Source organism: Panthera pardus, unplaced genomic scaffold (genome assembly GCF_024362965.1).
Source record: "Panthera pardus isolate Hobbes unplaced genomic scaffold, ASM2436296v1 HiC_scaffold_10, whole genome shotgun sequence".
In the NCBI taxonomy this organism is placed as follows: Eukaryota; Metazoa; Chordata; class Mammalia; order Carnivora; family Felidae; genus Panthera; species Panthera pardus.
The window spans coordinates 110,112,313-110,138,229 of NW_026526655.1; the positions used below are offsets into that span (position 1 = coordinate 110,112,313).

At 39.2% G+C, this 25,917-nt stretch overlaps 1 protein-coding gene and 1 non-coding gene across 13 annotated transcripts in view; one reads left to right on the top strand and one right to left on the bottom strand.

Annotated features, from left to right (window-relative positions):
* Positions 1–24,936, bottom strand: part of WDR33 (WD repeat domain 33) — a 107,184-nt gene extending 82,248 nt beyond the window's left edge. For all 12 annotated transcript variants that reach the window (XM_019469470.2, XM_053910103.1, XM_019469468.2 and 9 more), the window contains exon 1: positions 24,822–24,936. The gene's annotated coding sequence lies outside the window, so the exon portion shown is untranslated. The remainder of the gene's footprint in view (positions 1–24,821) is intronic.
* On the top strand, positions 3,395–3,501 carry LOC128772870 (U6 spliceosomal RNA). The gene has a single exon (XR_008416969.1). It is a non-coding gene; the product is annotated as a U6 spliceosomal RNA (small nuclear RNA).
* Positions 24,937–25,917: the final 981 nt, after the last annotated feature.

Here is a 25,917-nt window from a genome sequence, read left to right on the forward strand (position 1 = left end):
TTCAACAACATGGATGGACCTTGAGGAAACTATGCTAAGTAAAATAAGTCAGAAAAAGACAAATACTGTATAGGTGAAATTTACATGTGGAATCTAAAAACAAAACAAACAAACAAAGGCCAAGTTCATACATTTAAGAAAACAGATTAACAGACTGGTGGTGACCAGAGGCAGGGGATGAAGGTGGGAGACATGGGTGAAGGGGATCAAAAGGTACACCACTTCTAGTTATAAAATAAGTATGTCATGGGGATGTAACGGACACTTGTTAATGGACACTCATTAACAATACTGTATTGCATATGTGAAAGCTGCTAAGACAGATCTTAAAAGTTCTCATCACAAGAAAAAAAAATTTGTAACTATGTGAGGTGATGGCTATTACTAAATTTGTGGTGATCATTTTTCAACATATGCAAATACTGAATTATTTGTACACATGAAACTAATATAATGTTATATGTCAAGTATACCAGAATTTTAAAAATATAGTGCAAAAAAAGTTATACAAAATAATTTATTGAATTTATATATAGTTCAATTAGGTAACCTGGGTAAATAAAGTTAGGTAAATAGAATTTATCTGCCACATTAGATAAACAGAATACATATTAATTAATATTAGGTAATTATTGCTAGTTTTCTTTTCTTACTGCTATATGGTTAAGAAAATCTCTTTATTACTGCTGATGATGAACACGGAGGTTTTTAAAAGTCTGCATCTTTCAGAGCTCATAAAAAACCTAAATGAACAAATTAATCCCTCTCTAACGACTATTAGAAGTCACTTGAAGATCCTGTTCCATCTCAGTATCACATTATTATGGACACTGATGATCCCATTATATATGCTGAGTCAAATCTGTATTGTCTATTACATAATTTGTATATTTTTAAGCCTTGGTCCACTGTGAAAACAACACATGGTAATAACAGATTATCTGATAAAAGAGGAGAAAATAGGGGCATCTGGATGGCTTAGTCAGTTAAGCATCTGATGTCAGCTCAGGTCATGATCTCACAGTTTGTGGGTTTGAACCCCACATCTAGCTCTCTGCTGTCAGCACAAAGCCCACTTTGGATCTCCTGCCTCCCTCTCTCTCTGCCCTTCCCCCCCTCTCAAAAATAAATAAACATTTAAAACAAAAGAGGAGAAAATAAAGTAGAAAATAAACATACCACCATTTGCCATTAATCATGTGTACAATTGTGGATTATGTACATTTTTATTCTTTTTTCACATTAACAATTACAATTTAAGAGCTTTCCACATTACAAAACTCTTTGTAAATGTTTTTAACAACTTCCTAAATGTTCCACTAAGAATATGATTTACTTAAATGTCTCAATGCTTAGTAAAGGAAATGAGCCTCCACCATCTCTTCTTTAATAAGATCTCAATTCACAGACAATGTCCTCTATGCTGTATTTGCCAATGGAAGTGGACAACAATTACCTTGGGTTTGTTTGGTGATTATAATTTCAGGTCTGTCACTCTTGTGACACTGGTGGACATTCAAAGGAAGAGAGAAAATATATACAATCATCTCAACTAATTTTTACTTCTAACAGGTAAACGTAAGTAGCAGTGCAGGGGTGATCTCTGTTTCCTGTACCGTGACATGCAAAAGGCTCTCCTAATAATCCACATTCAAACTGAAGAGGAAAACTGAAATCTCTAATGAAGCTGTATGTACTTATGAGTATCAATGAATAAAAACTGCTTGGATGGTTTACCTTTAAAAAATCTCATTGCTGGATTTTTTAAAAGTATTTTTAAAATTTTTTTAAATATTTATCTTTGAGAGAGAGGGAAAGACACAGTGCGAGTGGGTGAGGGGCAGAGAGAGAGGGAGACAGAAAATCTGAAGCAGGCTCCAGGCTCTGAGCTGTCAGCACAGAGCCCAATGCGGGGCTCGAGCTCACAAGCTGTGAGATCATGACCTGAGCCAAAGTCAGGTGCTTAAGTGACTGACCCACCCAGGTGCCCCTGGTATTTTTATACAGAAGCACACATAAGATTATGTTTCAGCTGGTCTTATGCAAATGTCATCCAAGGCTCACAAGAATCTAACCCTGTATTTCCCCTAGGAACAACCATTTAGTATTTGCTAATTCAGTGTCATAACAATATCACAAAATATTATTGCCATGAATAACAGGAATCAACTAGAGCTGGGAATACTTACTATTAACAGGGAAAAAATAATAGAATTGGATGGGAAAGACAGTGCAAGAATGTTCTCATTCTCTTTTTAATCTCTTCCAACTATAAGAGCCCCTTCCTCAAGTCAGTCTTAGAAGCAAGTTCAAGATACACAAGAAAATTGTACCACTCTAATACTATTCACAACTCCTCCACAGAACACCTAAGCCTTGGGGGGAGAGGAGTACAAAGCATTTGAATAAAAAGTATAAGGAACTAGGAAAGCTAACTAAGACTCTATTTGAGGCTCTGATAACTTCCCTGCCAATGCTGGAGAACTTTTTGACACTGTGATTTCTTTTTTAAAGTTTTTTTGTGTGGCTCCTGGGTGGCTCAGTCAGTTGGGCATCCGACTTTGGCTCAGGTCATCTCACAGCTTATTGGTTCGAGCCCCACGTCGGGCTCTGTGCTGAAAGCTCAGAACCTGGAGTCTGCTTCTGATTCTGTATCTCCGTCTCTCTCTGCCCTTCCCCCGGCTCGCATTCTCTCTCAAAAATAAAAACATTAAAAAAACATTTTTTTAATAAAGTTTTTTTTTGGAGGGAGGGGGGCAAACAGAGAGAGGAGAAAATCCTAAGCAGGCTCAGCACTGTCAATGCAGAGCCCGATGCAGGGCTCAATCTCACAAACTGCAAGATCAAGACCTGAGCTGAAATCAAGAGTCAGACATTCAACTGACTGAACCACCCAGGCACCCCAATATTTTGATTTCTAAAATGAAGGAATAAAATTAAGGACCACTAATATCACTCAATACTTAAAATTTGTAAAGCACAGAATGATTATGAATTATAATCCTGTATTTGATATTCAAGAAAACTTTTGCTATTTTTAAACCAGGTTACAACTGGCTGTGATTTCCAAAAGTACCTTTGTATATTTACAAATTTCAGAAAACCATTCTATGATTTAATAGAGATGAACAGAGGCAAACAAAAAATGTCTTACAAAAAATTTTGTCTTGCAAAAAAATCTTTCAGTCAAGTTCACAGGCATAAGCAGCAGAGAGGAAAAAAAAGACTATTACTTCAACCTATCTGTAACACGAAATTTTATATAACCATTTAAAATCTCGAAATATTTTAAACAAATTGCACATGATCTAATGTTAAGTGGAAAAATCAGATTGTGAATAATTACAATTACTTTAAAAGAACCATACACTTTTGCGCAAAAGCCAAAAAATAGGTGCTCACTTCAGCAGCACATATTCTAAAACTGGAACAATACAGAGAAGATTAGCATGGTCCCTGCACAAGAATGACACACAAATCCGTGAAACGTTCCGTATTTAAAAAAAGGGGGGGGGGGGAGGCAGAAAAATGGGAAGGAACACATAAGAAAGGCAACAAAGCATGGGAGTTACAGTAAAATTTTGCTGTCTTCTTTATACCTTCAGTTTTTCTAAGCTGTCCACAACAGATGTGGATTACTTTTACAAGAAGGTAGGAATGGTGTTTTCTTTTTAAAATGCTCTTCTGGGGGCACCTGGGTGGCTCAGTCATTTGGGTGCCCAACTCTTGATTTCACCTTGGGTCATGATCTCACAGTTTGTGGGGTCCAACCCTGCATAGTACAGAGCCTGCTTGGGACTCACTCCCTCTCCCCTGACCATGTTCTCTCTCAAGTGAACAACAACAAAACTCTTCAAAAAAATAAAAATGCTTCTCTAATATCTCTAACTTTGCCAAATACTCCCACAACCACTGTTAACTACAACCAAACCACTGTTAGTTAATATATTCCTATACTGATGCTCTCAATTTTTTGTTAATTTATTCTTACCTATTATGCTCAATTTATTCAGCAGTCTTTGAACTCCCAAAATATACTATGCATAATCCTAGAAAGCATACATCACACTGGTAAACACACACACACACACACACACACACACACACACACAATCTTTCTACCTAAACTTCAAATTCCTTGTAAGCAAGGACAGCATGGGGTTTTAAGTTGTTTTTTTTTTTTTAAGTTTATTTACTTTGAAAGAGAGCATGGGGGAGGGGCAGAGAAAGAGGTGAGAGAGAAATTCCAAGCAGACTCTGCACTGCCAACAAAGCCCAATGCAGGGCTTGATCTCACAAACCTGAGAGATCATGACCTGAGCTGAAACCAAAAGTCAGACTTAATCAACTGAGCCATCCAAGCGTCCCAAGGACTGAATGTTTCTTTTTTTTTTTTTAATGTTTATTTCTTTTTGAGACACACACACACACAGAATGAGCGGGGGCGGGGGGAACAAAGAATTCAAAGCAGGCTCCAGGTGCGGAGCTATCAGCACAGAGCCTGATACGGGGCTCGAACTCACAAGCTGTAATGTGACCTGAGCTGAAGTCGGAAGCTTGACTGACTGAGCCACCCAAGTACCCCAGACTGAATGTTTTTAATCTCTGTATTTCCAATGCCTTGCATACAGCCTGGCACATATAAAAATTGTCATATATATATATATATATATATATATATATATATATATGTTAAAATATATACTAACAGGGGCACCTGGGTGGCTCAGTCGGTTAAGCGTCCAACTTCGGCTCAGGTCATGATCTAGCGGTTCATGAGTTCAAGCCCCGCGTCGGGCTCTGTGCTGACAGCTCGGAGCCTGGAGCCTGTTTCAGATTCTGTGTCTCCCTCTCTCTCTCTGACCCTCCCCCGTTCATGTTCTGTCTCTCTCTGTCTCAAAAATAAATAAACGTTAAAAAGAAAAAATTTAAAAAAAAAAAAAAAAAAAAAAAAAAAATATATATATATATATATATATATATATATATATATATATATATATACACTAACAGAAAATCACCATTGGAACACCCAATAATACTTTGCTGCAGACAGGATCCACCAATGGATTAAGAAAATTCATAGGCAGAAGTTTGAGAACAGTATATTTTACATAATTCCAAAGTATCTACTCCAAGATACTTACTAATTACAAATGAAAAAACAGTAACTATGCAGTAGAGAACCTGCAAAGTATCTGCACAGAGAACAACATTAATTGTTGTATTTCTATATTACAGAGAATGAGCTAAGAGAATTTTCACCAGATTGAAAGGGTATGTTCCAGATAGTCAAAACTTAAAATACAGAATATGTGTTGCACATATAAAATAAACATTTTGAGGTGGTGACACAATCCCTGAGATACACAAAAAGATAAAGTCCATTTGCCAGAATAACTATAACAGAGACAACTAATGTAAACAGCCCTCTTAACTATCCATCAAGAGCCTTCTGTATATATACTCACGTATATTAATACAGCCTTCTGTATTAATACTCTTGGATGGGTGCGTCTGGGTGGCTCAGTCCGTTAAGCATCCGACTCTGGACTTTGGCTCAGGTCATGATCTCACTGTTCATAAGTTCAAACCCTGCATCAGGCTCTGCCCTGACAGTGTAGAGCCTGCTTGGGATTCTCTCTTCCTCTCTCTGCGCCCCTCCCTGGTGCTCACTCTCTCCCCCCCTCTCAAAATAAATAAACTTTAAAATAAATAAAATAAAGGGGCGCCTGGGTGGCTCAGTCGATTGAGCGACCGACTTTGGCTCAGGTCATGATCTCACAGTTCATGAGTTCAAGCCCTGCACTGGGGCTCAGAGCCTGGAGCCTGCTTCTGATTCTGTGTCTCCCTCTCTCTCTGCCCCTCCCCCACTCATGCTCTGTCTCTGTCTCAGAAATAAACATTAAAAAAAATTTTTTTTAATAAATAAATAAAATAAAATAAAAATAAAAAGGACGACTGCTCTAAATAAACAAGACATACAGGGCCTGGAGCCTGCTTCAGATTCTGTGTATGTGTGTGTCTCTCTCTCTACCCCTCCCCCACTCTCACTCTGTGTCTCTCAAAAATAAACAAACATCAAAAAAATTTTTTTAAATAAACAAGACTTAGGAGCCAACCAAATCGAACATATAAACCTTGATTAGGTCCTGGTGTTTGAAAAAAACAGCTATCAAAGACCAGCTGAATGTAGAACAGATATTACATAATAATAGGGAACTATGACTAATTTTCTTAGATACGATACTGCATGTTACTACTGTATGCTGAAGCAATATGTGTCATGTCTGCAATTACTCTCAAATGGTTCAAAAACATGTATGTACGTATGTATGTATGTAGAGACAGAATGTTATGGATTAAATTACATTCCCCCTCAACATCCTTAAGTTGAAGCTCTAACCCTTAGTACCTTACTGGGTACTAGGGTCATTGCAGATGTCATTAGTTAGTATGAAGTCATATGGAGTAGGATGAGCCTGTAATTCAACGTGATTGGTGTCCTGATAAAAAGGGGAAATTCTGGACTTCTAGCCTCCAGAACTGTGAGAGAATAAATGCCTTTTGTTTGAAAAAAAAAAGGGGGGCATGGGGATTTGGACACACATAAAGATTGGAGTTATGCCAGCACAAGCTAAAGAACTACCAGAAACTAGGAGAGAAGCCTGGAACAGATCCTTCCCTAACATCTTCAGAGGGAACAAGGCCCCACTGATACTTGATCCCAGACACCTAGTCTTCAGAAATGTAAGACAATAGGGGCGCCTGGATGGCTCAGTCCGTTAAGCATCCAACTTCGGCTTAGGTAGATCTCACCACTTATGAGTTCAAGCCCCCATCAGGCTCTCTACTGTCAGTGCATAGCCCGCTTCAGATCGTCTGTCTCCCTCTCTCTATGCCCCTCCCACACTCACATTCTCTCCTTAAAAAAACCTCTTCGACCTCAGCTGCAGCAATTTCCTACTTGACACATCCCCAAAGGCAAGGGAATTAAAAGCAAAAATGAACTATTGGGACCTCATGAAGATAAAAAGCTTCTGCACAGCAAAGGAAACAACAAAACTAAAAGGCAACCAACGGAATGGGAAAAGATATTTGCAAATGACATATCAGACAAAGGGCTAGTATCCAAAATCTATAAAGAACTCACCAAACTCCACACCCAAAAAATAAATAATCCAGTGAAGAAATGGGCAGAAAACATGAATAGACACTTCTCTAAAGAAGACATCCAGATGGCTAACAGGCACATGAAAAGATGCTCAATGTCACTCCCCATCAAGGAAATACAAATCAAAACCACACTCAGATATCACCTCACACCGGTCAGAGTGGCTAAAATGAACAAATCAAGAGACTATAGATGCTGGAGAGGATGTGGAGAAACGGGAACCCTCTTGCACTGTTGGTGGGAATGCAAACTGGTGCAGCCGCTCTGGAAAACAGTGTGAAGGTTCCTCAAAAAATTATAAATAGACCTATCCTATGACCTAGCAATAGCACTGCTAGGAATTTACTCAAGGAATACAGGAGTGCTGATGCATAGGGGCACTTATACCCCAATGTTTATAGCAGCACTCTCAACAATAGCCAAATTATGGAAAGAGCCTAAATGTCCATCAACTGATGAATGGATAAAGAAATTGTGGTTTATATACACAATGGAATACTACGTGGCAATGAGAAAGAATGAAATACGGCCTTTTGTAGCAACATGGATGGAACTGAAGAGTGTTATGCTAAGTGAAATAAGTCATACAGAGAAAGAGAGATACCATATGTTTTCACTCTTATGTGGATCCTGAGAAACTTAACAGAAGTCCATGGGGGAGGGGAAGAAAAATAAAAAAAATAAAATAAAAAAAGAGGTTAGAGAGGGAGAGAGCCAAAGCATAAGAGACTCTTAAAAACTGAGAATAGGGGCACCTGGGTGGCTCAGTCGGTTAAGCGGCCGACTTCGGCTCAGGTCATGATCTCGCGGTCCGTGAGTTCGAGCCCCACATCGGGCTCTGTGCTGACAGCTCAGAGCCTGGAGCCTGTTTCAGATTCTGTGTCTCCCTCTCTCTGACCCTCCCCCGTTCATGCTCTGTCTCTCTCTGTCTCAAAAATAAATAAACATTAAAAAAAGAAAAAAAAAAACCTGAGAACAAACTGAGGGTTAATGGGGGGTGAGAGGGAGGGGAGAGTGGGTGATGCGTATTGAGGAGGGCACCTTTTGGGATGAGCACTGGGTGTTGTATGGAAACCAATTTGACAATAAATTTCATATTTAAAAAATAAAAAAAAATGTTTAGTGGGAGGGGGGATAGGCTAAATGGGTAGTGGCACTAAGGAATCTATTCCTGAAATCATTGTTGCACTATATGCTAATTTGGATGTAAGTTTTAAAAAATAAATAAATAAATAGAAAACAAACAAACAAAAATGTTTAGAGGGGCACTTGGGTGGCACAGTTTGATGGGCGTCTGACTCTTCATCTCAGGTCAGGTCATATCATGGTTCATGGGTTCAAGCCCCACATCAGGCTCTGCACTGTTGGTGTGGAGCCTGCTTGGAATTCTCTCTCCTTCTCTCTGACCCTCCCCTGCTTGTGATATCTAAGTAAATAAACTTAAAAAATAAAATAAAAAACAAATAAATGTTTAGAACTGTAAAATAAAAGTGACTATTGTTTTTTTTTTTTTAACATTTATTTTTGAGACAGAGAAAGACAGAGCATGAACAGGGGAGGGGCAGAGAGAGAGGGAGACACAGAATCCAAAACAGGCTCCAGGCTCTGAGCTGTCAGCACAGAGTCCGACGCGGGGCTCGAACCCACGGACCGTGAGATCATGACCTGAGCCAAAGTCAGACGCCCAACCGACCAAGCCACCCAGGCACCCCAATAAGTGACTATTGTTTAAGCAACCCAGTTGTGTTATGGCTGCCTAGCAAACTAATAGAAAAAGAAACTACACCAAAATTGTAATAAATGTTGAATCTAGGAGGCAAGTCTATGGTATTAACTACTTTCAACTTTTCTGCATATCTAAAATGTTTAGTACCTCAGGTAATACCTTAGAAATGTGTGAATATTCTGTTCTCTAATAATCAACCATTTAGTAGCCATTGATGATACTTACCTGAATAAAAGGAGCTTTGTTTATCGATGTATCCATAAAATAGCTTGCTGGGATTTTGAATTGGATCACACTGAATCTACAGATCAAATTCAAAAGAACTGACAGCTTGAACAATATTGAATCTTCCTATCCATGCAATATGGAATATTTTTCCATTTAAGTATTATTTGATTTCTTTCAAAGAGTTTACAGCTTTCCTCATGCAGATTTTGTACATTTTTTTAAGATTAATATCTAAGGGATTTGGGGGGGGGTGCTAATATAGATGGCACTGCTTTATTTCCAGATTCCAACTGTTCGTTGCTGGTATATAAGAAAGCAACTGGCTTCTGTATATTTATCTTGTATTTTGAAACCTCGCTATAATCACTTATTAGTTACAAAAGATACTTTGTTAACTCTTGAAATTTTCTTTTTTTTTTTAATTTTTTTTTTTAACGTTTTATTTATTTTTGAGACACAGAGAGACAGAGCATGAATGGGGCAGGGGCAGGGGCAGAGAGAGAGGGAGACACAGAATCAGAAGCAGGCTCCAGGCTCCGAGCCATCAGCCCAGAGCCCGACGCGGGGCTCGAACTCACGGACCGCAAGATCATGACCTGAGCTGAAGTCGGACGCTTAACCGACTGAGCCACCCGGGCGCCCCAACTCTTGAAATTTTCTACACAGACAATCACATCTGTGAACAAAGACAATTTTATTTTTTCAAAGAGCTTAGTTTATTTTTTTTTAACTTTATTTATTTTGGGGGCGGGGGGGAGCACGCACAAGGCATACGGATGCATGGGGCAGGGAGAGAGACAGAATCCCAAGCAGGCTCTGCAATGTCAGCACGGAGCCCAACCTACGGCTCGAATCCACAAACTGTGAGATCATGGCCTCAGTCAAAATTCAGAGTCAGACACTCAACCAACTGAGCCAGGTGCCCCGAACAAAGACCATTTTAATTCTTCCTTACCAATCTGTATACCTTTTATTTCCTTTTCTTGTTTTACTGCATTCTCTAGGACCTCCAAGACAATGCTGAAAAGGAGTGGGGAGCAGGGACATCTTTGCCTTGTTCCAGATCTTAGCCTTTAATTTCTCACACTATTAAAGTATGATGTTAGCCATGGGGGTTTTAGAGATGTGCCATATCAACTTGGGAGAGACCCCCTCTATGTTTGGTTTGCTGAACATTTTTATCATGAATAGATACTGAATTCTGTCAAACGCTTTTTTGCATGTATTAATATAAAGCATGATTTATTAATCTATTAACATAATATTAATTTTCTTCACATAATCATATGATGTGATAAAGTACATCATTTCATTTTTGGATGCTAAACCAGGCTTGCATACCTGAAATAAATCCCACTTGGTCATAATGTGTGTAATTCTTTTTATTTACCGTAAGATTCATTCAATTTGCTAATATTCTGTTGAGGATTTCTGCTTTTATGTTCATGAGAGATACTGATCTGTAGTTTTCCTCCTGTATGGTCTTTATGTGGTTTTGGTATTAGGGTAATGCTGGCGTCATAGGATGAATTAGGAAGTATTCCCTATTTTCTGGAAGTATTCCTTCTATTTTCTGAAAGAGACTATAGAGAATTGGTATAATTTCTTTCTGAAATGTTTGGTAGAATTCACCAATGACATTATGCTAAGTGAAATAAGCTAGCCACAAAAGGATATAGTATAATGTCTCTTATATGAGGTTTCTAGAGTAGTCAGATTCAAAGAGGTAAAGTAGATTGGTGGTTGTCACGGACTAAGGGAGGGAAGAATGGGAAGTTAGTTTTTAATGCGTACAGAGTTTCAGTTAGGGAAGTTGAAAGGGTTCTGGAAACAGATGGTTGTACAATATTGTTAATGTATTTAATGTCCCACAAGTGTATATTTAAAAAGGTTAACTACCACTGGGAGAAAAGAATGAAGTTAAATTGTCAATTCTACACTAAGCATGTTTTAACCAAAACAAACAAACAAACAAACAAAGCTAGACATGGAACCTAACAGGTATTCAATAACTATGTAATGAACTAGTGGCTTTAATAAATGTGTATAAAGGATTAATTTTTAAATGCTATGAGAGGGAATACTATGGGAAGAAACAAGAATTAATGAGCGCGGAAGCACAGATTTAAAACAAGTTTCAAGTGAATTCATTTATGCAGTCAGTGATAGGAGCACCTGGGTGGCTCAGTTGGTTGAACTATTGTTTTCAGCACAGGTCATGATCCCATGGTCATGCTCAGGTCACACTCTGCACCCAGTGTGGAGCCCACTTAAGATTTTCTTTTTCTTTCTCTTTCTCTCTCTCTCGTTCTTGCTCTCGCTCTCTCTTCTCTCTCAGGGCACCTGGGTGGCACAGTCGGTTAAGCAGTCAACTTTGGTTCAGGTCACGATCTCGAGGTTCATGGGTTCGAGCCCCGCATCAGGCTCTGTGCTGACAGCTCAGCCCCTCCCCCACTTGCGCTCTGTCTCTCTCTGTCTCTCTCAAAAAATGAATAAACATTAAAAAATTTTTTTTAAAAAAGATTCTCTCTCTCTCTCCCTCCGCTCCTCTCTCCAACTCATGCTCTCTCTTAATAAAAATTTTAAAAATTATGCAGTGATTAAAAAAAGGAATATACCAACTGGACAACAGGCAGAGTGAAATAGCAAAAAGAATAAAAGGACTCTGTTCTAATGGAGACAAAATTGACATATAACACTGGATTGGTTTTAGGTGCACTTAAGTTTTTAAAAGTGGTTCATGGACAGGGTAGGTGTTAAGAGTGAGCAGCAGAGGAAGTTCATATATTGGAGCTGAATTCTGAAATTCCTGTTATGTCAACCTACACATGCTGAAGACATGCTAAATCTATCAAATAATGCAGGAAGCCTTAACTGGGGTCTATGGATACATAAATGAGCAAAAGGAGTTCAGTGACCCCCTCACCTCACAGCTGCAAGAATTCTAATATGAATATTTACATATTTGTCTGGGAAAAGAGTAAACAACTTTCATCAGACACCTCACGGGGTTCAAAAAAGTATAGGGGCACCTGGGTGGCTCAGTCGGTTAAGTGTCCGACTTCGGCTCAGGTCATGATCTCACGGTCCGTGAGTTCGAGCCCCGCGTCAGGCTCTGTGCTGACAGCTCAGAGCCTGGAGCCTGTTTCAGATTCTGTGTCTCCCTCTCTCTGACCCTCCCCCATTCATGCTCTGTCTCTCTCTGTCTCAAAAATAAATAAACGTTAAAAAAAAAAAATTAAAAAAAAAAAGTATAAAACTATTGTGGACAATGATGAGTCATCCAAGAAATGTGAATGATAAAATTTGAATTTTAGAAAGATAAATTATCCTATGCAATTTTAAAGGAGGAATAAGAGACAAGAAAAGAATTTACTCAATTATAATAATCAAGGAAGATGTACATATCTTTTTACCAAAATCTCTCACTAAATTTTTTAGTCTTCACAAATTTTTTTTAAATCTATGGTTTTGGGGCGCCTGGGTGGCTCAGTCAGTTAAGCGTCCGACTTCGGCTCAGGTCATGATCTCGCGGTCCTTGAGCTCGAGCCCCACGTCAGGCTCTGTGCTGACAGCTCAGAGCCTGGAGCCTGTTTCAGATTCTGTGTCTCCCTCTCTCTGACCCTCCCCCATTCATGCTCTGTCTCTCTCTGTCTCAAAAATAAACGTTAAAAAAAAAAATTTTTTTTTAAATCTATGGTTTTTACCTATACAAAACAAGATTCTAATGGACGGCCCTTGAGATCTACTTTAAATAATGTATTCAATGAGCTGCATAACATTTTACTATGCAAAAATACACCCCAGAAATGATCAAAAAGGGGCAAATTAGTGATTTGATTTTATTTTGAGAAAAACAGAAAGTGAGCAGAGGAGGGGCAGACAGAGTGGGAGAGAGAGAATCCCAAGCAGGCTCTGTGCTGTCAAGGGATCTATCTGTGGGTTTGAACTCAAGAACTATGAGATCATGACCTGAGCTGAAACCAAGAGCCAGATGCTCAACCAACCGAGCCACCCAGGAGCTCCCAAATTGGTGATTTTAAATTCCCTTCAATACTCATGCTGAAGAATGACTCTTCATCACTTACTGAAAAGCAACATCACTCAAAAAAGCAAAAATCAGGGGTGCCTGCTGGTTCAGCAGGTAGAACATGTGACTCTTGATCTCAAGGTTGTGAATTCAAGCCCCACATTAGGTGTAGAGATTACTTCAAGTAAAATCTTTATTTAAAAATAAAAGCAAAATACCAGGGCACCTGGGTGGCTCAGTTGGTTAAGCGACCGACTTCAGCTCAGGTCATGATCTCATGCTCCATGAGTTCGAGCCCCGCGTCGGGCTCTGTGCTGACAGCTCAGAGCCTGGAGCCTTCTTCAGATTCTATGTCTCCCTCTCTCTGCCCCTCCCCCGCTCATTCTCATTCTCTCTCTCTCTCTCTCTCTCAAAACAAACATTAAAAATTTAAAAAAAAAGCAAAATCCATAATACATGTGTTGATGTGAGAGAAACAACTATACTCAGGCACTAATGGGGTACATACTTTGACCAAGCAATCCCATGTCCATGAATTCACCCCTACACAGGCAGAGCACTTTTTGCAATAACAAAGACTGGAAACCAACTATGTCTGTTAAACAGAGGACTAGTCAAAGTAAACCATGAAATATATATACAGTGCATATTACAAAAACTACCATAAAGGAGGTAATTCTATTTAGGATCTCCAAGATAAACTGTTAAGTGAAAAAAAGGAAGTACAAACCAATATATAGAATGTTAATGTGTGTGTGAAAAGCAACAGAAAAAGGAACACATACACATCTATAGTGCATAAATTTGCTACATATACCTCACATTACTTTGGAAGATTTCACAACAAACTGATAAAGACAGCTACTGCATAGAAGAAAGAAGATAGTTGCAAGAAGACAGATCACTGCACATCCTCTTGTACTTTTCACTGTTTCTTAACACATGTATATAGCACATAAATGAATGAATACACAAAAATGAAATAACTTATAAAAGTAATGCTACCAACTGTAGTGTTAGTGTTATGAACACAGCCAGACACAAAACTGGAAATGTCTACTCTGGGCACAAAAGCGACATAAAAAATATAACTGGAAATGAGCACTGGGGTAGAAAATGTAGGTGAAGGGGGCCTGGGTGGCTCAGGTGGCTCAGTCGGTTGAGCGTCCAACTCTTGATTTTGGCTCAGGTCATGATCTCACAGTTCATGAGTTTGAGCCCCCCCACATCAGGCTCTGCACTGGGGGTGTGGAGCCTGCTTGGGATTCTGTCTCCCTCCTGCCCTCCCTCTCTCTCTGTGCCTCCCCAGCTCTCTCTCTCAAAATAAACTTAAAAAGAGAGAGAAAATGTGGATGAAAAAGACTCTTATTAATAATACCAACTACAATTTGAGTATATGAAACATAGGGAGGCACGGGGCTACATTTGGGATGTGAGGGTGGGTGGCTGTGTGTGTTTCTGTGTGTATAAAATCTACTAAGAAATATTCTCCCAAATGCAGATTTAAAGACTGAAAATCATCACATTACTAAAATAAAAATACACCAAAGTTCTCACCAGTAACCAATTCTGAACAAAGCTATTTGTGACAACTTAAGGACCACAAACAATGTGACCACTTAAATCCTGATGGAAGATTTTCCTATTTTAGACTCTTTTAGGTATGTAACTTGTCATTTTAGCTCTCTCCCAGAGACAATGAACCAAACAGCCCTTCCAAGTTATACTATGAAATGCTCTGGGTTTTTTGTAAAGGTGGAATGAAGAACACTAAACTGGTATTCAGGTGACCTGAATTCTGCCACCGTGTGACTACAAACAAATTTAATCTCTTCAATCCTGTTTCTTTATCTTCAAATTAAAAAGTCTAGATTTGATGACCTTCAAAAATAAAACAATTCTATAATTTCAAGATTACACAGGGAATAGGTAAGAATTTTCCTAAATTTCGTTCAGCTCATTTTTAATCTAGCTTAACAACTAAACTGAAGGTAAAAGCACTTAACAGAATACCCAAAATCATTCCCAAAGCAACAATCCCTAAAGATATGGTCCTGAATATTTCAAATTTGTCAACAGCAAGATAAACTGACATGCTCAAGGCTTTGAATGTTTCTTGATTTTGGACCAGTTCTCAGTTTCTAGTTCTTACCCATATTGGCCTAAAAGCCTAACAAGTTCCTCAGTATTTGGCATTTACGGTGTCTTTAATTACCCTATGACACACACTATCTCAATTTGTATTTCCCTCCAACCCAGTCTGGACCTCAAAAATATAGTGGTTATTAAGGACACAGTAAACTGAGAGTTAATCAAATATTAAAAGTGAAATTAGGGGCACCTGGGTGGCTCAGAGTGTTGAGCGTCCAACTCTTGATTTTGGCTCAGGTTATGATCTCATGATTTTTGAGTTTAAGCCCTGTGTTGGGCTCACGCTGCCAGTGCAGAGCCTGCTTAGAATTCTCTCTCCTCTCTCGCTGCCCCTTCTCCTGCTCGCATGTGCACACACAATCTCTCTTTCCGAATAAACTTAAAAAAATTTTTTTAATAATAAAAATGAAGTTAAAAAAATTTCACTAATGGAGCACCTGGCTGGCTCAGTCAGTAGAGCATGCAACACTTAATCTCAGGGTTGAGTTTGAGCCCATGTTGGGGGTAGAGATTACTTAAAAGCTTTAAGAAAATAAAAATAATAAATAAATTTCACCAATGAAATATATATCCTTCCTTACCCTTTATAAAATAAAGGTTAAGTACAGTTATGTAAAACTGCTTTTATTAGAGCCAAAACTAAAGCTTAAAGATTTCTAACCACAAAGTAAAGCCTTACAAGTTTCTAACCAAAAAGTCAAAATCCTACTCATATACCCTATGGACAACACACATTCTTGGTTGGGTAAATCAAATGCTTGACCAATTGCTAACTGCATCAAATACAGCAAATATATAATATATTCATGACTATGAGACAAAGCCTTCTTAAGATATAATACCAAAAGCACAATCAACAGAAGAAAAAATAAATTGGACATCATCAAAATTACTTTTGTGCTTCAATAATACCATCAAGAAAGTGAAAAGACAATCCATAAAATGAGAGAAAATTTCTGCAAATCATGTATCTGATAAGGGACTTGCAGCATTTACAATATATTCAGTAATAATAAAAAACAACCTAATATTTTAAATGGGCAAAGTATCTGAAAAGAGACTTCTCTAAAGAAGATATATAAATGGCCAATAAGCACATGAAAAGATGTTCACCATTATTAGTCATTAGGAAAATGCAAATCAAAGCCATGAGATAACACTGCACATCCATTAGGGTAGCTATAATCTAAAAGAAGGCAAATAACACGTGGTGGTGAGGATATGGAGAAATTCTAACCCTCATATACTGCTGGTAAGAATATGAAATAGTACAGTCTTTTGAGAAAACAGATTTGGAATCTCCTTAAATCACAAATACAGAATTACCATAACAACCAGCAATTCCATTCCTAGGTATAATGCCAAGAGAACCGAAAGCATTATGTCTACACAAAAACTTGTATGCTATTATTCATAACTATTATTCATAACATTATTCACTATTTTTCGTAATAACTTGAAAGTGATAACAACCCAAACATTTTACTTACTAGATTACTGGTTAGTCAGATGGAAGAGACATACAGGGCAAGGTATGTAGGAAAAGGGTTAGAGCATCCACATCCGCTGACCCACCAAGCTACCCAAATCTCTACACAATCACCAAATTGGAAGCTTTCTGAACCTCATCCTTTTGGCCTTTTATGGAGGCTTCTTTACCTAGGCATGGTTCACTAAATCACTGGCCACTGGCAACTGATCCTACCTCCAACCTCTCTCTCTGAGGTTGAGAAGGTGAGACTGAAAATCCAACCATCTAATCACTTGGTTGGTTTCCCTGGCAACCAGCCCCTATCCCACAGCTTTCCAAAAGTCAGCTCCTTAACATAAATACAGTGTGGTTCAAAGAGGTTTGTTTTGAATGTCAAGACACACATCACTCTAATCACCTAGGAAATTCCAAGAGTTTTAGGAGCTCTGTGCCAAAAACTGGACAAAGATCAAATATGTATTTCTTATTATAAATCACATTATCACGGGGTGGGTGTGGGGGAAGGGGGGAGCTCTGAATTGATATGGAATGATTTCTTGAATATATTGTTAGGTGGAAAAAGAACAAGGATCACACACAGAAATGGGAAACATCAAACTTTCCAACTTTTGCACAGCAAAGAACACAATTAAGAGAGAAAAGGCAACCTACAGAATGGGAGAAAATACCCGCAAATCACATGCCTGATAAGGGGTTAGTATCCAGAAGAGGTAAAGAACTCCTACAACTCAACAACAAAAAATCAAATAATCCAATTAAAATTGGGGCAAAGGATTTGAACAGACATTTCTCCAAAGCTGATATACAAATTGCCAACAAGCTTATGAAAAGATGCTCAACATCACTAATCATGAGAGAAATGCAAATTAAAACCACAATGAAATATCACCTCACACCTAACAGAATGGCTACTATCAAAGAAACATTGTTGATGGGGATGTGGAGAAATTGGAACCCTTTTGTACTATTAGCAGGAATATAAAATATAAAATGGTATGATCGCTATGGAAAACGGGATGGAAGCTGCTCAAAAAATGAAAAATAGGGGTGCCTGGGTGGCTCAGTCAGTTAAGCATCTGACTTCAGCTCAGGTCATGATCTCACAGTTCATGGGTCTGAGCCCCGCGTCAGGCTCTGCAATGACAGCTCAGAGCCTGGAGCCTGTTTCCGATTCTGTGTCTATCTCTGCCCCTCTCCAGCTCATGCCCTGTCTCTCAAAAATAAATAAACGTTTTAAAAAAAAATTTTTAATGAAAAATAGACTACCATATGATCCAGCAATCCCACTTCTGGGTATATATTCATAAGAATTGAGGGGCGCCTGGGTGGCTCAGTTGGTTAAGCGGCCGACTTCAGCTCAGGTCATGATTTCGCGGTCCGTGAGTTCGAGCCCCACGTTGGGCTCTGTGCTGACGGCTCAGAGCCTAGAGCCTGTTTCAGATTCTGTGTCTCCCTCTCTCTTACCCTCCCCCGTTCATGCTCTGTCTCTCTCTGTCTCAAAAATAAATAAACGTTAAAACAAAAAAAAATTTAAAAAGAATTGAAAACAGGATCATGAAGAGATATTTGGACACCCCCATGCTCACAGCAGCAGTATTCACAATAACCAAAAAGTCAATGAGCCATGGATGAATGGATAAATATAATGTGGTATATACATACAATGGAATATTGCTAAGCTGTAAAAAAGGAAGGAAATCTTGCCACATTCTACAACATGGATGAGCCTTGTGGACATTATGGTTAAGTGCAATAAGCCAGCCACAAAAATAATGCATGATTTCAACCATATGAGGTATCTAAAATAGTCAAACTCCTAGAAACACAAAGTAGAATAGCCACAGGCTGGAGGAGGCGGAAATGGGGAGTTGTTCCATGGGTACAGAGTTCCAGTTTTATAAGATGAAGAAAGTTCTCAGATCTGTGGCACAACAATGTGAATATACTTAATGCTACTAAACTGTATGCTTAAAAATGGTTAAGACGGTAAATTTTTTCATCACAATTTAAAAAAGATCACAAGTTTTTACAGAAAAGAAAAATAAGAATACACACATACATACACTGGGTGAGTGAGAATTGTAGTGGAGAGCCTAGAGACAGAACCAAGACTGAAGTAATTCTTTCAGTATAGTCTTAAATTGTAAACCATGTACCTATTTGATATATTACAAAATTAAATCGATTGGGTGCTGGGTGGCTCAGTCGGTTAAGCATCCAACTTCAGCTCAGGTCATGATCTCACAGTTCGTGAGTTCGAGCCCCACAGCAGGCTCTCTATCAGCACAGAGCCTGCTTCAGATCATCTGTCCCCCTCTCTCTCTGCCCCTCCTCCCCTGCTAAATCTCTCCCTCCCTCTCTCTCTCAAAAGTAAACAAACATTAAAAACAAAAACAAAAAACAAGAGGGGCTCTGGGTGGCTCAATCGGTTAAGCATCCAATTTCATCTCAGGTCATGATCTCACAGTTGGTGAGTTCCAGCCCCACATCAGGCTCTGTGCTGACAGAGCCTGGAGCCTGCTTCAGAGCCTCTATCTCCCTCTCTCTCTGCCGCTCCCCTGCTCTTGTTCTCTCACTCGCTCTCTCGCTTGTTCTGTCTCAAAAATAAAAACATCAAAAAAAAAAAAAAACAGAGAGAGAGAAAAAACAATAAAGGGGTGCCTGGCTGGCTCAGTCAGTGGAGCATGTGACTCTTGATCTCGGGGTTGTAAGCTCAGGCCCCACACGGGGGGGTAGAGATTACTTAAAAATAAAATCTTTAAATGGGGCGCCTGGGTGACTCAGTCGGTTAAGCGGCCGACTTCGGCTCAGGTCATGATCTCACAGTCCGTGAGTTCAAGCCCCGCGTCGGGCTCTGTGCTGACAGCTCAGAGCCTGGAGCCTGCTTCAGATTCTGTGTCTCCTTCTCTCTCTGACCCTCCCTCGTTCATGCTCTGTCTCTCTCTGTCTCAAAAATAAATAAACGTTAAAAAAAAAATTTTTTTTAATTAAAAAAAATAAATAAGGGGCGCCTGGGTGGCTCAGTCGGTTGAGCATCCGACTTCGGCTCAGGTCACGATCTCGCCGTTCGTGAGTTCGAGCCCCACGTCGGGCTCTGGGCTGATGGCTCAGAGCATGGAGCCTGCTTCCGATTCTGTGTCTCCCTCTCTCTTTGCCCCTCCCCCGTTCATGCTCTGTCTCTCTCTGTCCCAAAAATAAATAAACGTTAAAAAAAATAATAATAAAAAAACATTAGTTTAAAAAAATAAGTAAATAAAAAATAAAATAAAATAAATAAATAAAATCTTTAAAAGGGTGCCTGGGTGACTCAGTCGGTTAAACATCCAACTTTAGCTCACGTCATGATCTCACAGTTCCTGAGTTCTAGCCCCGCATCTGGCTCTGTGCTGTCAGTGCAGAGCCTGCTTAGGATTCTCTCTCTTCCTCTCTCTCTCTCTGACCCTCCCCTGCTCATTCTCTCTTTCCCTCCCTCTCTCTCTCTCTCTCCCTCCAAATAAATAAATAAATTTAAAAATTTTTAAAAATCTATAAAAAATAAAAATTAAAAAAATAATCAATGCCAAAGACTTAATGCTAATTGCCTCAGGCACAATAATGGTATCGTGTTTTTAGTACTGCCTTAGATGGAGTCAGGCTTGAAATAAAAATGTTTAAAGTGTAGAAGAATGACACTATTTTTAAAAGATGCATCCTGGGGCATCTGGATGGCTCAGTTAGTGAAGCATCCAACTCTTGATCTCAGCTCAGGTAATGATCTCATGGTTCATGCGTTCAAGTCCCATGTCAGGTTCTGCACTGACAGTGCTGAGCCTGCTTGGGATTCTCTCTCTCCCTCTCCCTCTGCTTCTCCTCTCTGCTCTGTAATCCCCCCCCTCCCCATGCACATGCATGCTCTCTCTCTCAAAATAAATAAACTTTAAAAAAAAAAAAAAAAAAAAGAGGCATCCTGAGGTGTTTAGGGGACAAATAGCATGGCATATGCAATTTAATTTCAATTGGTTGTTGAGAGGGGACTTAGATAGCTAAAGCAAAATGGTTAAGTGTTAGTAACAGGTAAATCTAAATGGAAGGTAATAGGTATTCATTCTTTCAACTTTTCTGGATGTTTGCAATTTCTCATAACATAAAAAGATAAGAAAGTTACCAGAATATCCCACATCCAAAAAAGGAGAAATGGCTCTTAAAAGTATCTTCCTAAGTGGGACAGTGAATAGAGCAGGAGCCTATAACAAACTCAGCCTCAAGCACAATTTTGCATTTATCATCCCACCCAAGGACCTACTCAAAATGGGTAAGGCATAGTGCCAGGTACTAAAGGACACAAAGTAACAGAAGGCAGTCACACAGACCCTAGGCTAACTGGAGAGAGGAATTATAAATAAATAAAAAGGAGAGCCTGGGTAGCTGAGTGGGGTTAAGTGTCACACTTCAGCTCAGGTCATGATTTCACGGTTCATGGGTTCGAGCCCCACGTCAGGCTCTGTGCTGACAGCTCAGAGCCTGCAGCCTGCTTTGGATTCTGTGTCTCTCTAGCTCTGTGCCCCTCCCCCACTCATGCTCTGTCTCTGTCTCTCTCAAAAACAAATAAACATTTAAAATGTTTTTAATAAATAAATACATGACAAGTTTCTGAAGACCTTATTAATGGGATGAGATTTAGCTGGATTTTGAGGAATGAATAGGTTACGAATAGTCTAGAGGAGGAAGACAGGCAAAAAGTTAAAGCCAAGGAGTAGAAATAAACCAGATCTGTGTGAAATGAATCCCAGTAGAATCATGAGAATAGTTTTTGTGGAAAATTCACTCACTTCTATAAAACAATTTTTAGAATGCCATGGTTTTATGAATACAAAAATGTAAGGCAATGAAGGATCTGCCTTCAAAGAGCTCACAAAGTAGTGGAGAAGATACACAATCAAAATACATTAAGCAGAGATATGTACCAAATGCTTTAATAACACAGGGAAAGGAATAGTTTACAAGAGAATGAGACTGCCAAGTCTTTAATAAAGATATCTGAGTTAATCTTTAAGAACTGAAAAGTGGAAGGGAGGCAAAATAGGTGAAGGGGAAAAGGTACAAACTTCCAGTTATAAAATAAGTCATGGGGATGTAATGTACAACATGGCGACTATATTTAATAATAGTATAGTGCATATACGTAGATCCTAAAAGTTATCACAAGAAAAAAAAATGTGTAACCTTCTATGGTGACAGACGTTAACTAGACTTATTGAGGTGGTCATTTTGCAATAGATATAAATACTAAATCATTATGTTGTACACCTGAAACTAATATCATGTTACATGTCAATTATACCTCAAAAAAAATAATTATTATAATAGTTATCTCAAAGGTGAAAGAAAATGATAATGTAGTAAGCATTCAATAAATTTTGGCATTTTTCTTTCTGTTACTTGAATTTAGTTGGCTAAGTAATTTGTAGGGTGTTTTTATTTATTTAACACTTTCATGTGTAAGGAAACTGATGTTCAGAGTTTCATTATCTGACCCAATATTTTAAAAAAAGCTAGTTAGTGGTGAGCCTGGCATTCAAACCTAGGTCTGTCTGATGCCGGAAGTCAAGCCCTTTCCAATACTACCCAGCTCTGAGAATTTATAAGCATTCAAATTATGAATATACGGTACAATACAAACATTATGAAGTCAGTCAATTTTCACGAGAAAATACTACATAAAACAATCAAGGACCAGAAATGGAGAAGTGTAATTTGGGGAATATTTTCCAACATACTTAAGAGCTTCCATGTCTGGCACTAATGTAAATCTTTCGCAATGGGGACACAAATGTTACCAGCCACAGTGTGTGTTCAAGGAGGAAAGTTTTTAAACTATGTCACTGTCAAAGACAAAAGATAAAATATCTTGAAGCATTAAAACTATGGTCAGGAGACCTACTTGTCACAACACATTACACAGCAACAGAGAAACTTTCACCATTCGACAAAAAAAAAATAAAAAGAAAAGAAAAGAAAAGAAACAAAGAAGAAAAGAAAAGAAAAACAGATATAACCTCTCTTACAAGCAAAAATTTCAACACAAAATCTTGGAATGTTCTGGAATCTTAAAAGAACAAATCTGCAGTATTTAAGCAAGTTGTAAGCTTATGGTATTTAATTAAATATTCTTTGATAATAAAGATTTCTAATCTGCAGACTACAAATAATACCACTTTATCTAAAAACAGTACTAAGACCCCTAATTTTTTGCTAAGCAACCTCAAAAGGATTACATATATATTCATAAGTGAGACTTTCACTAATATTTCTGTCAATATATCTGTTGTAGTTTGGGTTTTTTTTTAATTTTTATTTTTTAATAAAAAGCCCAACACTGGGTTTGAACTCACGACCCTGAGATCAAGAATCAGATACTTAACTGACACACAAGCAACAGATTTGTTGTAGTTTTAAAGCTTTGCTATAACCTTACTTTCCTACTCTGAAATATGAAACAGTTTGGAATTTGGCAATAAATAACATGTTTCTCCCAAAGCAATGTGAAATATGGACTTATTACTTAGCAAAGAGAACTGAAAAAATACATTAAGTGGTTAGCAAAAGTATAATTAAAGCCTTAGATCAAGATAAATCTGTGATGGCAAAATCTGACCTTTTAGTACTTTTCACCAAAGTATGTAAGTTAAGCCATCAACATCATAGATAAGAATTTATTTGTAACTACATCATTGTGATGTAAGGTCAACTTTCTATCAATATTCTTACCACGAGTACAAAAAGAGAAAATTTTTCCGTAAAGTTCAATGAAACAGGCTAAAGAGTAACTGCAAGCCTCTGCCAAAAAAAAAAAAAAAAAAAAAGTCGTTCCAGTTATTTTATCTTCCAAGCAAGGAGACCAATTAAAAACTGCAAAAGTATCTTATGGCGATTAAAGATGGGTGTCAAATCCAATTAAGATTAGGAAAAGAAAAAGCCACCATGAGAACAATTAACATGTTTCCTTTTAACTAACAGTCTCTAAAAGTTTTGTTTTAAATAGATCTACCATTGCATCACGTTCACAGGCAAAAATACTGCATACACTCTATCTCCAGAGTGTACTTAAAAGTCAACTCAGCGCTCCCAAAAGGTATTTCTTTTAACACCGGCTTTTTTTGTTCATACTCTAATGTCTTCCAAAGTTCCTAAACAGTTAAGATAATGTCATCTGTGCAGAAATTACTTAAAAACATTCTTGACAAGTTTTCTACAAGTAACAAGTACTTTTCTGATCTGATTTGAACAGATCCAATTACGGAATTCCCTGTCGACCCACCTTCCTCTTACGACGGAAGGGTCACTAACCACAAGGGTTACAAAAGAGTATTAGTATTTCTTTAAAAAAAAAAAAAAAAAAAAAAAAAAAAAGCTAAAATCCTAAATACGTAGTTGTCAGGGAGCAACTTAAAACCGGAGATAAAGAGGGAGTTACTGTAGGCACACTTGCAACTAACATGATCGAAAGCAAGCAAAACAGGAATGTAACTATTCCAAAGGAGAAGGGTTTTTGCCCGTCAAGCTGTGGACTTATACCTATTACAAACACCAATTTCAAGACACGATAATATCGAGGCTAAACCTGCTGCTGTTTCACAGGTTTCCCATTAACTTCCCGCGACCCTTGAACCAAAAGCCGCACTCCATTCAACTCTCGGCTCAGCCCCTTCCACTCCCGCCCCAAATCTACGTTTAACGCGCTTCCCTTCTCCAAACTTCACGTCTTATCCGTGGCCTACCCTACCTACGTCTTCTCGTCGCCAATCAGGGGCTTTACTTCCACCATGCCCTCCTTTTCTGGTCTACCTCAAGCCTCCAGCTCCCTCCCCTAAAAGTCGACCCAGCCTCAAAGGGCCCTCCCGACGACGATGCTCCCAGTTCTCCCAACCTGTCCCCAGGCGCCCCTCTAGGCCCCCAAAGCACGCAACGGCCGAGCTTGAAAATGGCGGAAAGTGCCATCGTCTGCAGCAAGCGAGCAGTCCCGTGCCGCCGCCGCACTCACCCTCCGGCGCTGAGCAAAGCTCCTAATGAATGGCGAGCGAAGAGTTCGTCTCCACCGCCGGGAAGGTCTCTCGCATCTAGCCTCTTCCCTCCTCCCCTCTCAATCCCTCTCCTCCAAAGGAGCAGCCGCCATCTTCCCCTACGAGCCACCGAGCGCACGCCCTGGCGTCACCACGCACCGTCGGACGTTACTACGTCACTCGCGCCTGGGGCGCCTAGCTCGGTCGGCCTCCATCTGCGCAGGTGCGTAGGTGAGGGGTGGGACCCGGCCGAATCCCCTTGCGGCTTGCCTGAGGGCTTCCTTTGTTCCCGCTGAGCGGAAGTCCGCGCTGCCAACGGAGGCGCGGCGAAGGTGTTAAGCGGTGCTGACTTTCTTCGCGCTGTGAGCTAAACTTAATGCCCTCAAGAACACCCAGTTTTTCAGGGTTTGAATAAGAAATTTGTTCGGGGGCGGAGTGGCAGTTCCAGCGTGTGGCCTAGAGTGAAACTGTGGTCAAGGCACTTGGCCATGCTAAGTCTATTTATCCGTGAAATTGGAGCTCCTGCCTGCTAGTATTTTGAGCATTTAAATGAAAGCACTTAGCTTAGTCAAGCGTGCAGCTGGAGTTTATATCACCCCAATGCAAGTCGGGCCTCTTAGTGTGACTCCCTTCCTGAGTCAGACCAAGTTATAAAAGCTGAACCATGTGGTACGACCACTTTGAAAAACATTTAACAGTGTCTGTTGGAGCTAAGTTTATACTCACTCGGCGTGCGACCCAGCAATTGGAATGAGGGCATACATCTAATAGAGGCTTGTACAGAAGTGTGCATAGCAGCTTTGATCAGAATAATCGATCCATCCAATGTCCAACAGTGCTGCTGCATGCAAATGAACCGTAGTGTGGTCATACAGTGAAGTACATGAAATAAGTACTGATAAACACAACTTGGATGAATGTCACAGATGCCGTTAAATAGGGGCAAAAGAGGATAGGGATGATTCCATTTATATGAGGTTCACAATACAAATTCCAAACAAATGGTCTTCTAACTTTTGGGAAATAATACGACAACATGAATAAAAATTTTTTTAAATATTGGGCAACTGGCTGGCT